Source organism: Equus caballus, chromosome 6 (genome assembly GCF_041296265.1).
Source record: "Equus caballus isolate H_3958 breed thoroughbred chromosome 6, TB-T2T, whole genome shotgun sequence".
In the NCBI taxonomy this organism is placed as follows: Eukaryota; Metazoa; Chordata; class Mammalia; order Perissodactyla; family Equidae; genus Equus; species Equus caballus.
Window position 1 is genome coordinate 6,654,240 of NC_091689.1, and position 13,237 is coordinate 6,667,476.

General features: G+C 45.6%; 1 long non-coding RNA gene across 1 annotated transcript; it reads right to left on the reverse strand.

Moving 5' to 3' along the window:
- Positions 1-534: 534 nt before the first annotated feature.
- On the reverse strand, positions 535-11,004 carry LOC111773831 (uncharacterized). The gene is made up of 3 exons (XR_011439470.1): positions 10,841-11,004; positions 8,572-8,718; positions 535-2,076 (listed from the first exon to the last, which is right to left on the reverse strand). It is a non-coding gene; the product is annotated as an uncharacterized lncRNA (long non-coding RNA).
- Between the last annotated feature and the right edge of the window lie 2,233 nt (positions 11,005-13,237).

A 13,237-nucleotide genomic window follows, 5' to 3' on the forward strand; every position in this document is an offset into this window, starting at 1 on the left:
GTCTCGAGTACAGTTCCTGGCAGAGAAAGCACTTAATAAATTATTTTTGAATGAAAAATACTTACCATCCTCTAATAATTCCAACATCTTCCCAAACACTTAGCTTTATCTCTGTGCTATTCTGCCTTTTGGTAATGTCCATATTGATGTGTTTCTATTTTGTCCCTTTATACATGAGTCTATTCAGTCCTTTGTGCCTCAGATGGGAGTAATTTATGGACTCTTTTAAAATAACAGTGAATTCCAATATATTCCTATTGTTGGATTTAAAATATATTAATTGTAGTGTAACCTAAATATGTATAAACATATTAAGGTATAAATTCCATAAGCTTATCTCACTGTAAAACCCAACAAATAGGTAAATAAACTCAATCAAAACTACAAACCCAACAAAATGCAAAATGCCAACGTTAATTCAGCGTGTTGGTTGTTGTTTGGTTGATGTTTTGCTGAAAAGAAATCACTACCCATGTTGTGATTGTGGTTTAAGTGTCATGGCACAAGTTTTTTGAGGTTGACACGCACACGTTTGATGTTCTGTTTGATGATTTAGTTCTCTTACTATTTTTTTTTTCAACTACAGTGGAGCCATGGATTACATAGTGGTTAAAGTCAGTTTGAAATACAAAAATTGAGTATAATCAAAATTACCCATGAAAGCTCCTTAAATCACTTGCAAAACAAAATAGTACTGCGGAATCTTTATATTCATAACACAGCGTCATGTCACCCCCCCCCCCCCACCCCGTCACTCAGCCCTGACACGGTGTCTCAGGATCAGGTCTGCAGCTGCTCTATAGCCCATTAGCCCATGACAATGAAGGAGGTTTTACTTGGCTCCCACGACTTTGAAAATGGAACACATCTTCTGGGGCTAGATAGAAGAAGGCTGAGGTAAGGAATCTGCACACAACTGGGTGACAAACCATGGACAAAAATACAAATTAAACAAACATAAATCACATGAACAGTCTGTACTATGATGGCTGGGGTGTGTGTGTGTGTATGTGTGTGTGTATATTGGACGTTGCACAGTGAGATGGCATGAAGCCAGGAGAGTTGGCTCCCATTTGTTGGTAAATGAGGGGGTAGGCATTTAGGTGCCACGTGTGACATAAACATCACAACTCACTAGGTCTTTCCATGTATATGGACTTAGAACAGGTGAGTGCACCAATCTGACCACCACACAGGGCATGCAAGCATCTTAACCAGAAGCCAAGCAGATGTTGAAGAGACAACATCTATTTTGAGCAAGGATTGAAAGGCTGAGTGAAGAACGCCGTGGGATTTACCCAATTAGGGTAGGTTGGGTGTGGGGCGGGCTTCCCTGAGCCCGAGGCTTTGAATACCACTGTCCTTTTAGATTGAAGCAGCTCAGCCTTGAACAAGTTACTTACCCTTCCTCTCGTTTAATTTATTCTTCCATAAAACGGACCATGGTACCTATTGATGGGTTGTCCCGAGGGTTAAATGAGACAGTGGATGTAAATCAGTTAGCATAGCACCTATTACATATCATATGCATTTGCCAGGGCTGCTGTAACAGAGGACCATGAACTGAGAGGCTGAAACAACAGGAATTTGTTGTCTCACAGTTCTGGAGGCCGGAAGTCCAAGATCCAGGTGTCGTCAGGGTTGTGCTCCCTCTGAAAGCTCCAGAGAAGGATCTGTTCCAGGCCTCTCTCGGAGCTTCTGGTAGGTCCTTGGTTTGGGGCAGCGTGACTCCACTCTTCACACGGTGTTCTCCCTGAGTGTGTCTGTGTTCAAATTTTCCCTTTTCGTGAGGACACCAGTCGTATTGGATAAGGGGCCCACTCTGCTCCTTATGACCTCAGCTTAACTAATTGTGTCTGCACCAACCTTATTTCCAAATAAGGGCACACTCTGGGGGTTAGGACTGGAACACATGGGTTTTTGGGGGTGGGCACAGTTCAACCCATAACACACAGTAAACACTCAGTGGCGGTGACTTTATTTGTGGTTCCTTCTTCGTTCACCTTTCTGTGGGGTATTTTACAGCCAGAATTTCCAGATCTGCATTCTCATCGTCTTTTCAGGCCTTGATTGTGTCTAGAAAGAAAATGCCATGGGAACAGACCATGTGACTGTTGTGTTGGCCATTATGTCGCCAGGGCCTAGAACACATAGCAGACACTCAATGAGTGTTTGAGAACAAATGAAAGAAGTCTGTTTCCTCCTGTCTCTGTTCTTTTCTTTTTTTTTTGATTTCTCAGTAGCTAGCCTCTCCCCTTGGTTATCTTTTCTAGATTGCCAGAGTACTAAAGGCAAAAGAAATGAAACCAAACAAATTTTAATTTCTTGTGTTGATAATGATTAAATCTTCTCTAATCACTTGCTCTCTGCGGCCAGTTAGAGACCCAGCAAGATGGCAGAGGGTGGCGGTGGTCCTGGCGTTGGGGCGGGGGGTGGGGGGCGCATGGTGCCTGTCCTGGAGACCCACTCTGGGCACTTCAAGGGCTTGATATTGGCCAGGGTGGGCACTTTAGAACGAATGGGACCTAACTGCACTCTTAGAGTCTGGGCAGAAACCAGCGAGGTCAGTCTTGGCTCCAGAGATTGAAAGTCAAAGTGTAAATGAGGAGCTACAGGCCTGGAAAGGTACAGGGGCTTTATCTGGTCCTCAGAAAGGTGTGATGCATGCCCCTTCATCTTGTGCAATGACTCCCTGGTCCACACACCACCAGTGCAGGCCCAGAGGATGTGGCCACCTTTATCAGATGGCTCCTGGTCTGAACACGTCTGAGGAGCTGTGCTAACCTTGGACTCAGGCAGGAACTGGAGTGTGAAGTGTAGGAGACAACACTCTGTATCCTAGAGACCCCGCGGTGAACTGTCACAGGTCTAGCATCTCTGTGGTGGTCTCTGGACTCAATCCCTCGCCCCCCAAAAAGAGAAATCACTGAACACACACTAATGATTTACTGGCATCCTCTATGTACATATGTATCTATCTATCTCCCTAGCTATTTTCTCACAGCTGTAGAACAGATGTCACAAATGCACACGGCCCCCGGCAAGACACAGGAAGGATGCAGGCTGGGTGGGGGCTGCGGAGAATTGTGGGTTCAAGAGGGGCAGGGGAAATTCAATTCCAGCCTCTTGTTACCATTTGGGACTATGGCTCACCCTCCCCTGACTTTTTTAAAAATTAACTGATTATTTAATTTTGCTAAAACCCCTTTTTATTTGTATTGTGGAGAATCTCAAACGTGCACAAAAGCAGACAGAATAGTGTAAATCTCCATGAACGCATCCCTCAGCCTGAAGAGGGATTACTCCGTGACCATCCTACCCAACATGCACAGCTCTGGCCACTTCCTCCATTTCTACGGACTGAACTTTAAAATATAATGAAAACAGACCTCTTCAGCTTTGGGCACACTGTTATGTTTATGGTGCTTGTTTCTTCTTACACCCTGAAAATTCACTCAAACATTCTCGAATAGTAAGTAGTGATAGAGATGATTTCGGTCTATATTATGCTAGAAGAATTTGGTGGCCAATAAAAGAATATTTGAGAAAAGCAGCTAAGTGGAGAATAAATGACTTTGAGGTTCCAGAGTGTGGACATCTGAGAGGATGGGCTGGGAGGCAGATGATCTGAACAGAGGAAGCACTGAAGAGAGGTGGAGAGAAGGGGCTGGAGACGGTACACCTAGGTGAGGCTAGATGAGCACAGAGAAAACGGCAGATCTGGAAAGAGCAGGGCTGGTGGTAGAGATCTGGGGATCAGCCACAAGAAACAGGGCAATAGAAGCACAAACTCCCAGCAGGAAGGCATGATGCAGGGAAGAGCTCCTTGGTCTGACTTAGGAGGAGAGCCCAAGTTATCACCAGGAAACGTACTCAGTTTCCCAAGAAGGGAAAGAGGTGTTGCCGCAGAGGAAGGGCGATGGAGGGCGCCCGACTGATTTGATCTTGGTGAAGGAGGTCAAGAGCGGGCCATCACGTCAAGGTGGGAAGAGATTGGGAGATGTGGAGAGAAATGAGCATTTGAAACAGCTGGGTTGGATTGGAGTGGGGAGGGAGGACCCCTGGGAACTCAGAGGAGAAGGTGGCTGCCTGCCCAGCCGGAAACCAAGCTCCTCTACCCACACCAAGAGGATCTGTGCCATATAGCGATATAGGCCCACCTTGAGAAAGACGACAGATCTCAAATAAGCAGGCTAGTGCTACACCTAAAGGAACCAGAAAAAGAGAACAAAGGAAGCCCAAAGTCAGCAGAAGGAAGGAAATAATAAAAATCAGAATGGAAATAAACGAAACAGAGACTGAAAAGACAATAGAAAAGATCAATGAAACTAAAAGCTGGTTCTTTGGAAAGATAAACAAGATTGACAAACCTTTAGCTAGACCTACTAAGAAAGAAGAGAGAAGGCTCAAATAAATAAAATCAAAAGAGGAGAAATTACAGCACATACCACAGAAATACAAAAGATTATAGGAGAGTACTATGAAAAGCTACATGCCAACAAATTGGATGACCTAGAAGAAATTGATAAATTCTTAGAACCATACAACCTCCCCAAACTGAATTAAGAAGACAGAGAGAATTTGAATAGACTGATCACTGGTAAGGAGATTGAAACAGTAATTAGAAACCTCCCCAAAAGCAAAAGTCCAGGACCAGACAGTTTCTCTGGTGAATTCTACCAAACATTCAAAGAAGATTTCATACCTATCCTTCTCAAACTCTTACAAAATTTGAAGACGTGGGGACACTTCTCAATTCATTTTATGAGGCCTAGATTACCCAGATTATCCTGTAAAGACCCACATTAACAATACGAACAATATTAATACCCACATTAGGACTATGAAGAATAAAAATCATATGATCATCTCAATAGATGCAGAGAAAGCATTTGACAAGATTCAGCATTCATTTATGATAAAAACTCTCAGTAAATGGGTATAGAAGGAAAATACCTCAACATAATAATGGCCACATATGACAAATCCACAGCTAACGTCATAGTGAATGGTGAAAGACAGAAAGCTATCCCTCTGAGAACAGGAACCAGACAAGGATGCCCACTCCCACCACTCTTATTTAACGTGGTATCGTGAGTCCTAACTAGAGCAATTAGGCAAGAAAAAGGAATAAAAGGCATCCAAATTTAAAGGAAGAAGTAAAACTGTCACTATTTGTGGATGACATCATTTTATATGTAGACAATCCTAAAGAATCTACCAAAAATTGGTTAGAAATAATAAATGAATACAATAAAGCAGCAGTGTACAAAATCAACATAAAAATATCTATTGCATTTCTCTACACTAACAATGAACTAGTAGAAAAAGAAATTGAGAAGACAGTCCCATTCACAATTGCAACAAAAAGAATAAAATACCTAGGAATGAATTTTACCAAAGAGGTTAAAGACTTGTGCACTAAAAACTATGACATTGTTGAAAGAAATCCAAGACACAAAGAAATGGAAAGATATTCCATGCCCGTGGACTGAAAGAATTGACATAGTGAAAATGGGCATACTACCCAAAGCAATGTACAGATTCAATGTGATCCCTATCGAAATCCCAATGACATTTTTCACAGAAATAGAACAAAGAATCCTCAAATTTATATGGAACAACAAAAGACCCCGAACAGACAAAAAAATCCTGAGAAAAAAGAACACAGCTGGAGGCATCACAATCCCTGACTTCAAAATATACTACAAAGGTACAGTAATCAAAACAGCATGGTACTGGCAGAAAAACAAACACAGATCAACGGAACAACAGAACTGAGAGCCCAGAAATAAACCCACACATCTATGGACAGCTAATTTTTGACAAAGGAGCCAAGAACATACAATGGAGAAAGGAAAGTTTCTTCAATAAATGGTGTTGGGAAAACTGGACAGCCACATGCAAAAGAATGAAAGTAGACCGTTATCTTACACCATACATAAAAATGAACTCAAAATGGATTAAAGACTTGAATGCAAGACCAGAGACCATGAAACTCCTAGAAGAAAACATGAGCAGGACACTCTTTGACATCAGTCTTAGCAATATCTTTTTGGATATGTCTCCTTAGGCAAGAGAAAGAAAAGAAAAAATAAACAAATGGGACTACATCAAATTAAAAAGCTTCTACACAGCAAAAGAAACCATCAACAAAAGGAAAAGACAACCTACCAACTGGGAGAAGATATTTTCAAATCACATATCTGATAAGGGGTTAATATCCAAAATATAGGAAGAACCCATAAACTCAACAACAAAAAACCAAAAAAACTTGATTAAAAACTGGGCAGAGGATCTGAACAGACATTTTTCTGTTCAGATCTTCTTTTAGAACATATACAGATGGCCAGCAAGCACATGAAAAGATGTTCAACATCACTAATTATTAGAGAAATGCAAATCAAAACTACAACGAGATATTGCCTCAAGCCTGTCAGAGTGGCTATTATTAAAAAGACAAGAAATAACAGGTGTTGGAGAGGTTGTGGAGAAAAGAGAATCCTCATGCACTGCTGGTGGAAATGTAAACTGGTGCAGCCACTATGGAAAACAGTATGGAGATTCGTCAAAAAATAAAAAACAGAACTACCATATGATCCAGCTATTCCACTTCTATTTACCTGAAGAACACAAAAACACTAATTGGAAAAGATACATGCACCCCCATGTTCATTGCAGCATTATTCACAATAGCCAAGACTTGGAAACAACCTAAGTGCCCATCAAGGGATGAATGGATAGAGAAGATGTGGTATATATACACAATGGAATACTACTCAGCCATAAAAAAGATGAAATCTGTCCATTTGCAACAACATAGATGGAACTTGAGGGCATTATTCTAAGTGAAATAAGTCAGATGGAGAAAGACAGTTACCGTATGATTTCACTCATACATGGAAGATTTAAAAAATGCAATAAAAAGCAAATGTACAGATACAGAGAAGAGATTGGTGGTTACTAGTGGGGAAGGAGAGTGGGAGGAGGTTGAAAGGAGTAAAGGGGGACATTAGGAGTAGGGTGACAGATGGAAACTAGATATTTGGTGGCGAACATGATGCAGTCTGTAGAGAAGTAGAAAATGATATACACCTGAAATTTATGTAGTGTTATAAGCCAATGTTACTTCAATAAAAAAAAGAACCTGTTCCAGCTGTGAGATAGATAGAGAGAGAAAAAGAGAGAGCGCCTCTGCTGGGTGGAATGTCTAACTTCGGGGACCATCTAGACCCTCTTTTAAAAAGCTCACCTGATTAGATCAGGCTCACCCAGGATAATTTACCTTGTGATTGACTCCAAGTCAACTGCAAATTAACTACATCTGCAGGATCTCTTTTCGTTTGCCATACAAGGTAAGGTAATTACAGGGTGATATTCTATCACCTTTGCCGTATTCTAGTGGTTAAAAGCAAGTTACATGTCCCACCAGCCCTAAGGGGAGAGGATTGTACAAGAGCCTGGGTCATTGGGGGTCATCTTCGAATTCTGCCCACCATGCTACTTGACAGGTCAATGCCGTTTTTGTCCTCAGGTGTCCCACCAGTACAATGATAGGACTCTGAGTCCGTGGACCAGTGTTAAATCTTATGCAGAGAGCCCATTGGCAAGAGAGAAAGGACTTCAGAGAGGAGGAAATGTTAAGCCATTTTCATGCCCCTCAAGCTCCGTAGTGTTTCATGAAAGTCAGAGGAGGCCGTCTGCAGCGAACTTCAGTTAGCAGACACGTGAGAAGAGCATGTGAGGGGCCGGTCCCGTGGCACAGTGGTTAAGTTTGCATGTTTGGCTTCTTGGCACCCAGGGTTCGCTGGTTTGGATCCCAGGTGTGGACATGGCACCGCTTGGCAAAAGCCATGCTGTGGTAGGCATCCCATGTATAAAGTGGAGGAAGATGGGCACAGATGTTAGCTCAGGGCCAGTCTTCCTCAGCAAAAAGAGGAGGATTGGCAGTAGTTAGCTCAGGGCTAATCTTCCTAATAAAAAAAAAAAAAGGAAGAGCACGTGAACAGCAGGCACGTGCCCCTCCCGGGACACAAAGATGAGTATGTTTCCTGCTTGCTGAGATCTCTGCGGTTTCCTGTGGGAGATCAGGCACATACAGTTGGTACAAGATGACCTAAAGGTAATATCTTAAGAGATGTAGGCAGCCAGGCTGAGGGCCACTAAGACCCACATGCGGGGGCCATCCTATCATACGCACACGTCGATAGGTGTCCTGTGGTTTCTGGTCACTTAAGCCCTCCTTGTCTTTCTGACTGCCCTACGGGGTGTGACCCACTCAGGGAAGACTCTGCTGTTGCTGGGCTCTGCTTTGACGTTGGCTGACATCTGGTCAACCCCACAATAAAGCCACACAGACCCGTAGCGCGGAAGAGGCTGACAGCCCCAGTGAAAAATTGAGTTTTCCAATTCTGACTTCCAGGGGTTATTCAAAGTGTCAGGGATGTGAGAGGAAGGGAAACCGTTCAGGAAAATTGACCAGGAGCGTTTGGGCTGGGAGCGGATCCGGCCCCCTTCCTGAGGCTGGCCCGGGCCACCCCATCTCACCCCCGAGTCTTTGCCGTGTGTTACCTGGACGGCACGCTGGCCACGCTTGGCAGGAGGGGAGGGAGGCTGTGTGGTCTGGCAAAGAGCAGAGCAGAGGGGCAGAGGGACAGAGCTTGGATCTGCGCTGACTCACGGCACCACTCATGCCAGGCATTTCTCCATTCAGTCCAGCTGGAAAATGAGGAAAAGACCCAAGTCAGGCCCTCACTGAGAAATCCAGATGCCTTTTGGGAGAACAAACAAGGCTGCCTCCCCCGTCTCGGGCCCCTGGTCCTCCGTGTTTGTGACAGTGTGCGCACGTGTCTGTTTCTGGGTCTTTAGGTGGAGGGTGTGCGTCTGTTCCAGCTCTAACCATTTCTCTCTGATCCCCTTCCTCGTCTTTCTCTGTAGATCGCTTTAGGACCTGCCTTTGGTCTCACCTTCTGTCTCTGTCTTCAGGTGGGAGCCCGCAGAAGCACTGTGCCCCTCCTTTCTCGCTCTAGCTTCCTTCAGTTCAAGTGAGGTCTGGGCTCCCGCCCGCCTCCTGCGGGCTGTGTCTCGGCACGCCTCTGCCCCTCATCTTGACAATGGAAGGGCTGGGGGTGGAGGCATAGGGAAAGCTCTTGACCTGGCAAGGGCCGTGCGGGCCTCTGGTTCTGTCTGTTGCTGGAGCAACAGCAGGGATTTTTTATAGGCACTTTTGGTGCAGGAACAAAGAACAACAAAAAAATCCCTCCTTTTAGCGAGTACTGTCCTGTGCCCTTGGATTCCGTTTTCTCTGTCGCCCCCTGCGTCCCTCCCAGGGTCCCGAGACAGGCACCTTTCTTCACCTTCGTATTGTTTCTTCCCTCCGATTTACTCAGGAAAAGCAAATCCATTTCTCCTTCTGGCTTTCCTCTCCCTCCCCATTCTCCCGCATGTAGGGTGACTTTGGGAGTGAATGGCTTTGCACTGTCTGCATTTCATTCAAATGTTTGCAGAGGGAGAATCCTGTTCAGTGGCTGACTGTGTCTGAAAACATGCTGGCTAGGAGCCCTCCAGGCCTGAGCTGGACCTTAGGGCCCCCGCCAATTAGTTGAGTGACCCTGGGGAGTTACCTTTCTGAGCTTCCGTTTTCCTTTTGTGTAAAATGGAGATAATTAAGCCTGCTGTGCAGGATGGGAATACTAAACAGGACAATCGAGGGACATTTCTTAGCACACTGTCCTCTAAATGGATGCGCTTCTGACCTGAGGTTCCAATTCTTCATACTCATTGTGGATAGTGGAGAGTGTTTCCTCTTTTAAGGTGGCTTCCCCTCTTTCCCTTCTTAACAGGCAGAGTGATGATTGTCCTGCTCTGCTCACAGGTGGCGAGCCTGAGTGCCTTGGGCCCTTTCTGCCCCATCATGGTGTTTGGCTCAGGGTAGGACACCTGCTCCCATTGGGGCTCGCCCCTGGGTGAGGATGGGCCAATGAGATTCTCTCTCTCATAAATGTGAATGAAAGGCACAGAAGGAAGGACCAGTTGGTGGCGGTCATGGGAGCTGGAAAGTCTCAGGAAGCTGGGATATTGGGATAACAAGATGAACATATATTCAGCATCAAGTGAGGGCAATGGAACCAACAATCTAGAGATGAGTGAGAATGGCCCCGAATCACAAAGGCTTTGGCTTTCTTGTTCCAGGGCCCCACGATACTTCACTCATGGCTCCATGACGTTCCTGGTACCCTTTCAACAACCCTTCTCTCCTCTTGAACTAACTGGAGAGAGTTTCTGATCTTTACAACCAAAAAAGCTTCTATTAAAACATCTCCGTGGATTTTCTGGTTCTGGGTGGTGCTGGGCTGTCACTGACTCTTCTTCTTCTCCCATCGAGTGTTGGGATCCTGTGCCTCTATGGAATGTCAGCTCTGCAAGATGCTGCGTGCCAAGAGTTCATCATTCTGTCAATTTTCATGCATAAAAATCTTGTACTCTTAGGAAACTCCTGAGTCTTAAGTGCTGGTCCTTTTGCTGACGTTTGAACTCTTCTGCCATCATTCTTTTTACTCCCTCTGGGAGCCTAGTACTCTGTCTTTTTTCTCCATATTGTTTGGGTTCCAGGACACTGGAGAACTTTTTCTACATCCTAAAGACTCTGAGTTTCTCAGGGCAGAGCTCCTAGAGATATAAAGTCTGTTTTGAAAGCTTTAAAGCATATCTTATCCTTGGAAGATGCCTGATGTTTCGGATCTTGCCCCATCCTTCTGAGAATTTACCATATACTCACAGACATCATCTCTTTGGTTCCCCCGACAATGCCTGCCTGGATAAGTGAACCCGTTCTACCAACCTGCAAGTAGAAGTCCAGAGGAAGGCGGTCGGCAGTCGGGGTCTCTGAGGCAAGTCAGCTTTGCAAACCTGGGTAGAATGCCTCCTTCCCCACTGTCCCAGGCTCACCGCAAAGCTGCCAGCTAGAGACCTGAGCCTTGGGCAGCGCTCGTTTCAGGGTGAGTCAAAAACATGAGAGAGTCTTGTCCACACGTGCCCAGCAAAGGAAAGGCCCCCGACGGAGATGTTTCAAGGAACCCTAACAGGGACTTGGGAGATCTTTGCTTTTCTCCACCAGGAGAGAGTCCACCAACTTGGAGGGTGTGCAGCTCTCCAGGCGATGAGCGGGGAAAGGACTTAGAGATGTCCCGAGACCCTGTCTCCATGGCCGTGGTCAGTGTCTATGGAGGACAGAGTTGGGGGCATTGATAATAGGCACAAAACACACCTCTAGCCCTTTAACAACAGAGCTGCTAAGACAACGCTACTGCTGTCCTGGACACCTATGTGACATTACCTTAGAAACCAGCTAAGCCACTTCTTTGATTTTCTCTAACACCTGGGAATTAAACTCTTCATATGAGCCAATACTTTCAGCCTTTTCTTAATCCCAACCAGCACTGTCATGGAGGGAAAATTTAGAATGCGTGCGCTAATAGCCTTTTGGGATGCCGAAGGTCTTTGACACTTAGTATACGTGAGAGCCCCCGCACCCCCAACCTTTAAGTCGCTGACCACACTCCTGAGTGAGATCAGGAGGCAGGCGGATGGTGAAGGGCCTGAAGATAGCCTGCTACTCCTTAGATCCTCTGCCCTGATAATTTTCAGATGACTGAATGAAAATAGGGTGAATTCACAGTGGATCAGGTTCATGTTCATAGTACAGTGTGTGTGTGGGGCTGGGTGAGAGTACTTCTGTAGGGGACCTAGAGATAGGTGTCTTAGAGTTAGGGATGCTGGATAAAACATAGGATGGCCAGTTAAATTGGACTGTCAGATAAATAAGGAATAAATTTAGTGTAAGTATGTCCCATGCAATACTTGAGACATACTTACATTAAAATTTATTTGTTGTTAATGTGAAATTCAAATTTACCTGAGTGTCTCATATTTTTATTTTTATCTGACAACTCTGCCTGGGGTGGGCACAGTGCCTGGCATCTCCAGGTGTGTGTGGAGATGGCAGATGCAGATGTTTGTGTGGGTACCAAAGCAAATAGGAAGGGCGTGTGTCTAAAAGTGTGTTTGTCCCTTAGGAGGAAACTTTACCTGGGTCAGAGGTCACTTCAGTGTTTTATTTTTTGTTCTGTGAATGATTCCGAAATTAATTAATTTTCTATTTCCTAACATTTCCCAAGACCCTGGGGATCCCTGGAGACTTCCAAAGGCCCTCCTGAAATTTGAGCAATTAATCCTAATTAAATTTCCCCACTGGGTCACTTGGAAGAATGAGCTAGCTAGGATTCTTGGAGCAGTTGGTAGACCTTTCCTCCTTGTTTTTATCATTATTTAGGATTGTTCCCCTGACATTCCTCGTTCTCCTTTTCGATGAGCCTCTGAGGGGATAAGATGTGGAGGCAGAAGCTGTAGGTGCTTAGGCACGGATGGGGAAACATAAATCGACGCTTAGAGGTTCCACTGCAGAGACAGGGGCATTCAGCAAGGGCTCTGTGGGCGCGGTAAGGACAGGCTCCCGGCTGGGACTCGGAACTCTGGCTGCTGATGAGTCAGTCCGGCAGGTCGAGGAAGGGAAGACGCTACACAGCTGGCTCCAGGCTGTGCACAGGGAGTGGCAAACGAGAGCTTTTAGCCCCAGGCTAAATCCTGGAGGAGGAAGGGGAGGGCTAGGCAGCATTACAGGTAGCAAAAGCCTTGCCCAGAGCTCTTTGGTTCCCTGGAATGAAGGTGTAAGTTCAACTGCCAGTCTGGGGCATCTGGATCTTTTTGTTCAAGGCAGATTTGCCACTGCGGATGCTAGCTGCAGAGGACTTGACCAGGATTAAGCAGTGTGAGGTGCAGGGCAGGGGTGAGGAGGCGGGCTGGTCCTGTTTCCAGCTCCATCAAGCTCTCCCCGTTTGCCTGGGCAGGATGGGCGCTCTGGAACCAGTGTTCCTGCAGAATCCGGGGCAAGCATCTGCTTTTCTCCTTCTTGGACGTTCTCTGGGGATATATTGGTCCCAGCTCTAATACCTGGGAGCACACCGCCTGTCTCAGGGAGGGGCCCCCTGGGCCAGGGGGAGGCTGTTATCCCCGCTGGTGTCTCAGTCCCCAGACCCAGATAATACACCTGACTGTAGATCCCGGAAACGGATTCAGTCAAGCTAGAGACTCAGCCTGTTAATGCAAGGACAGGATTCCTGCTGCCTTTCTTGTGCCTCCAAGTTCCTTGCCAACGCAGGCACCAGCCAGTTCTCTGCAG